At 42.7% G+C, this 5,910-nt stretch overlaps 1 long non-coding RNA gene across 1 annotated transcript in view; it reads right to left on the bottom strand.

Moving 5' to 3' along the window:
• LOC111815367 overlaps positions 1-4,686 on the bottom strand; it is a 5,467-nt gene extending 781 nt beyond the window's left edge. Inside the window, exons 1-2 of the long non-coding RNA XR_002820070.1 lie at positions 4,674-4,686; positions 3,649-3,656 (exon numbers count right to left, since the gene is read on the bottom strand). This is a non-coding gene — a long non-coding RNA (uncharacterized LOC111815367). The remainder of the gene's footprint in view (positions 1-3,648; positions 3,657-4,673) is intronic.
• Positions 4,687-5,910: the final 1,224 nt, after the last annotated feature.

Below are 5,910 nucleotides of genomic sequence, written 5' to 3'. Positions count from 1 at the left end.
ACAAGAAAAAAAACCTAAGGTTTCTTGAAAGTAAGTGGTGATATTCAAATATTTGTCCAATCTTGCTTAACTAATCTGTTAATCTGAGTAGCAGATTTGACAATAAAAGTAGATAATAGAACAACAATTGTTAATTAGCCATTCCTGCTTTGAAAATCTGTAACGTGTGTGCTGTATGTTACCCTGTTTCTGCTTTTGTTTTTATTATTCAAAATAATATAAAAATTAAATTTAAAAAATTCAGAATTTGAAAGTGGATCTAACTGTTCTGAAGTCATCTGCCCCAGGATGCTTAAAGAGCTATGCTTTTAATGATTCTTGCCTTGTATTTACTATTCCCATTCTCCTTTAATAGGGAGAATGGAAACTATTTTCAGTGGGCTGTTCAAGAAGGGAACCAGCCCTTAGGTCAGGTGCTTCTTCTGAGAGGCCAGGTAGTGGCCAACAAAGCTCATCTGCATTCAGCAAGGCCAGTGGGATCTTGGGAGAGGAGCTGGAGTCTGCCCTTGTGTTGTGGTGGCTGAGCAGGGTCTGGCTGCTGAAGAGAGGCCCTTATGTCTGCCGCGGATCCTTCGTGAATGCCCCATATGTGTTTCCATGGTGTCCTCTCTGAAGGATGTAGGGTGCCTCATGGCAAGGCTTGCAGACTTTAAGCCAAGCAATGACAGAAGGTTGGTAAGAGTTCTGGGTGAGACAGCCTGAGCTAACCAAATACTCCTCCAACCACTAGTTCTGTAATTCTTTCCTGAGATGCCCAAGTTGTCCTCATGGTGTTGTTTGCACAGCACGAGGCATTCACCTCTTTGCTCACACTCCTTACTTCTCTCCCGCAGTCATTTGCACCAGCTTCATTCCATCCAGCTCCTCGTTAACCATTGGAGCCCATGTGTATTTAGTGCCACTGCTTTTCATTGTCACAGATGAGTGCTTATGACTTTTTAATATCACAGGCATTTCCTTTGCAATCTCTTTCGCTCTTTTTGAAGCAAGGAAAAAAGCTCCTCCAGAGAAATTATGTAACTCTAGAAACAACAGCCAGCGCTGGAGACATCCTGTGACAGTGAAAAGCCAAATTCCAGATGTTGGATTTTGATTCTCCAAAGAAATGTGCACGAGGAAGGGAGGGATCATAGGTGGGTCAGGAACTCATTAGAGATTTGCTGGTTTCCCTTCCACATGGGAGAGTGTGAAGCCGGCAACAGAGAGGGTTTCAAAATGTGGGCTGCGGTGGGCAGTACCCGGCCTTATCTGTCGTGTAGTGCATAATCCTCTCTCCTGCACAGGCCTGGCCTGCTTTCCCTCCTGATGTTCTCCGTAAATGTTTACTCTAGAATGTCGGAGGTAAGACAAACAGGATGGGGTCCTTGGAGGAGATCATTTATTTGCTCACTTATTTTCCTTTGTGTTAATCTGAATATTGTTGAAAGAATAACTCTGGAAGTTTTGAAGGTTGAGATTTCTTCATCTTTTTTATATGAAGTAGCTGCTCATTTTTCTGCTTTAGTTCTATCATAGTTGAGATTTTTTAGGCCACCCACAGATATACTTTTTAGTTTTGGCAGAAAGTAAACAACAAAAGCTCGTAAGTTACACTAATAAATATTTATTGTACAGAGGTATGTTGAGGGGTTTTAAAGGAAAGGAAAGAAAACATAGGCTGGGTAAAAGCAAAGATTAACTGGATGAAAGGAAAAATCCCAATTTTATTATTTGAAATTTTGAAAGTAGTTACTGAGAAATACAATTGAACTTTAAAGCTTTCAAAGGAATTCTCTTCTGCTCCGAGGCTAACAGCAAGAAAAACATTTCTTGATTTCAGTAAAATTTTGGATTAAGTGTCCCATAATGACAGGGTGAAGAAATAGTTGCATTTAAGCATTGATGAATCATGGAGCAAAATAAACTCAGATCCTGGAACCAATCAGTGATCTAATATGGGGCCGTTCTGGGTCAGACAGTGGGTGGGAGCCAGGTAACCTGGCTTTCTCAACTTTCCTTCCTGGGGGGAGGCCTGTACTGTCTTTTTGTGTGTGAGAGACTGTGAAACATAATGCTTTGATGACATTAGGCAGGTTACTGGGGTGGGAGCAATGCCTGCCTGGGGAAAAGGATCCTGGCTTTTTCACTGTCTTCACCCTGGATCGCTGTAGTGGCTGCTAACTCATTTCCTATGATGACGCTAATAATGTACTAATGATGATGATTATATTACGTACTTAGACCAATTGTCCTAATTTGCCTGGGATGGGGTTGGAGAGATTTGACACATAGGGCATTTGGTTTTAAAATTAATAAAGTCCCAGGTAGGCTGAGATGTGTTGGTAACCTTGTTATCACTACTCCTAGGACCACCACTATCATGACTGCAGTTTCTAATGTTCCGTTTTAGGTACAATTTAAGTCTTCTCAATTTTATTCAAAAGCAATTAAAAGGAATTTAGTAAAAACACTGTTTTCATATCTCTAGCATATAATCTAAGAAAAAAAACTACTTGGGCTGATCACACAAACACCTTCTAGCACACTGCTATCTCAACATCCTTTATATGTAGTATTCTGGAGTTGTCACTCTGAGAGAGCTCTTGTTATGACACTTGGCTGGGAGACTCTCCTCTGGCATGGATCCCTTCTGAATTGGGACAGGACATTTCTGATAATGAGCTTCTACAGTCTTGAAAGAAAATCCAAATATTTGAATGAGTGTGTTTGCTTTTCCATTTCCGCAGCGCAGGTCTCTACCGATTAAGTCAACTCAGTGATTCTATGTCCACTGCCTGGAATTATTGTAGGCTTTAGAAAGCATGTTGGATGCCAGATAATTTAGTTGGTTCATCAGGATACTTTAACAAAACAAAGCAAGCCGATAAAACTAGTTTAATCTGAATAGACCCCCAATACTAGTAGTGAACTCTAGCCTCCTATCTAATATTGACAGGCTCCATCATTTTGCACAGTTAACTTCCTCCAACCCTGGCTTTCTCATCTGTGAAGTAAAAAAAGATAATAATAGTGTGCTATATGGACTAGAGATTGATTATTTTGTATCAGATGAGGTGAGAACACAGGGAGAAGAATAAAGAGCTGTGTAAATGGAAGTCTTTGCACTGAAAGTACTTTCTTCTGTTGACTTTCAAGGAGAGTATTATGTTAACCTTATCTTGCATTTGTGTTAAAATCTCATGCATTAGCACTCAATTTCATGTGCTTGGAGGGTCTGTGTGGCTGAGCTGTTGTTTTTGGCTAATATTGTTCCCTTTACCATGTAGTCTTAAAGTTTGTGAACTGAGACAACACATATAGAATTTGGACACAACAGAATTTTCTAGTTTCCAGCTCCACTAAATCCTATAGGACTTTCCAAGTGGCCCCTTGATGGGTACCACTCTGAGGCATAGTACTCCAGAGTATACACACAGTGACAAAATATTAAAAATCTCTCATGCGGGTGGACAGAGACAACTTTCAAACTAATCCCAAACTCAAAATTCCAGCTCAGGAGAAAAGCAACTAACTGTGTAATTCCTATGTAGGTTTTATCTTATTTTATTTTTTGACTGAGTTTGCCTTCAGAGCAGGTCTAGTTCGGCTTGAGTGTCTTGGTTTCGAACCACAGAACTGTGAGTTTGACTGCTTTGTTTCAGCAGACACTTAAAGAACTGAGCTATTGGGCAGGCCCACCTGTAGGTTTTAATGTGGGCAACCAAGGCTAGGTATGAACTGGAACATGGGGCCTTCTTTCTCACCGTATCCACGGAGATTGGAATGTTATGGTACGAGCACATTTAGAGCACGAAAGAGGGCACCATCTTCTGTGTCATCTAGCCTTGAACAGTTTACCCGTGCCTTTGAGTGACTAACTAGTGAATAAATACAAGTAACGATTTCTGCTATTCTGGTTCGGTTGAGATGAAAATGCTGCGGGGTGTGTGTGTGTGTGTGTGTGTGTGTGTGTGTGTGTGTACTGCGAATCAAACTTATGACCTTGCACTTGCCATGCTGGTGCTGCACTGCTGAGCTATATCCCAGCCAAAATGTTGTCTTTGCAGTCATGTATACCATGTGGCCCACAGTCAGATCATCCCTAAGAATATGGCAGGACGGGAAGAATTAATGCTGGCCATACTCCTTCAGCTTGACTCTGTAGAAGAAGGATCACCTGGAAAGTAAAGGGGTGGCAAGACCAATTCCCAGCCAGGACTGGAGGTGGGTGGAAAGAGAATGCAGGCAAATCGCTGCGATCTGCCACAGTAGAGAGGGCTTTGCAGAATGTGTGGCTGGGACAGGAGTGTCTAGGGTACAGGGACAGCTGGGCCAAGACCAGGGCAGCTGAAGGCAGCCGTGACAGCCAGGCTCAAGCTTGCAGCTCCTAGAGTCCAGCAAGTGCAGCTGCAGATAAACTTCACTCCTGGCTGAGGGTGGAATGTTCCAGTCTCCCTCCTGACCCTGCACCCCCTCCAAGCTCCCCCTACTTCACAATGGCTTTCATCTGTTGGACTCCAGCCTAGCCTTAAAACCCACCTCAAATGATCCCTTCTCTGCAGTGATTTGCTGAAGTGCTCTCTCGCCTGCTGTAGTAGTGACACCCAGGCTGGAAGAAAACTAAGCATAACACACAGACACACATGTATGCATGTGTGCGCATCCCCCCACCCCACAAAGACACACACACATACACTTCTGAAAAGAGGACAGGACCAAAAAATAAAGGGGCAGAGGAAGATAGAAAAAAAAGTTAAAACATGTTATGTACATGTGCCAACTCCTCCTAAGAAATGTAATCATTATTACTGCATACCTGTACCAATTTAAAAAAAAATTATTTGGAAAAAAGATGGATTTTTGATGAACTACTTTTCTTTTACAAAGTCATGTAGCTCAGACTCATGGTGATCTTCCTGTCTCAGCCTCCCCAGTGCTGTGATTACATGCATATACTGTCATGCCTGGTTTTGAGACTGGCAGTGTGCCCGGGGTTGCAGGGCTGGCATGGCATGCAGTATGGGGATCGAACTCAGGTCCTTGTACTTGCCAAACAGGTGCTTACCCTGCTGAGCTATCTCTCCAGCCCACGTCATGATATTTTAAAAGGTACCAATAAACTATTTTCTACTTTTAATTTTGTAATATTTAATATGTTCATTCATAGGTAAGAAGGTCATAATTTTTAAAAATGTATTTAGTACAGGGTCTACAGGGTCTCACTACACAGATTGCAATTGTAGTTATCCTCCTGCTATCAACCTCCCAAGTGTTGGGATTACAGGCAGGCGCCACTACACCCAGTCTCAATCGCTGCCTCAGAGCACCCTGGGGGTGCAGCCAGCACAGCATACTGGGGATTGAACCCTGGTCCCTGCCCCTGCCTAAGCAAGCGCTTCAGTCCACTGAGCTATCTGGCCAGCCTGAAGCTCATAATTTTAGAATAAGCAAGTTTTAAAACTAGAACAATGTTAATTTTACAAAAAATGTGCCACCTCCCCCCCCCCCCGCTCCTCATTTCCCCTTAGATTTCTGAAAATTTCAGTGTGGAGAGAGAATCTTCAGATCACGGTACTTGGCAAGAGCAGCCTGCAACAGTTTCTTGCCACTTCTTCGGCCCTTTGCAAGTCCCCATTATGGCTCATTTTTGGAATTCATGCTAGTTGTATCCTAAGCGTCCTTATGGTAGGACCCAATTCTTAGCCATTTCTTTATCTTCTATAGAACTTAGCCCAGTGTTGTTCCTTCAGTTTCAAATGGCTAGCTCACTGTGGGAGGACACAGTAGACTGCTGGGCAGACCAGAAAGAATGGTATTCCAAGGCTCATTTGCCTCCCAAGTTTCTGAAACTTTCAAATTGGAACTAGATGATGGTAGACTGGTAGCCTTACTGGTCATATAGGACCCTACAGTGGCCCAGATATATGTTTG

Source organism: Octodon degus, unplaced genomic scaffold (genome assembly GCF_000260255.1).
Source record: "Octodon degus isolate 3935 unplaced genomic scaffold, OctDeg1.0 scaffold00015, whole genome shotgun sequence".
Classification (NCBI taxonomy): Eukaryota; Metazoa; Chordata; class Mammalia; order Rodentia; family Octodontidae; genus Octodon; species Octodon degus.
This window is presented reverse-complemented; position numbering and strand designations above follow the sequence as displayed.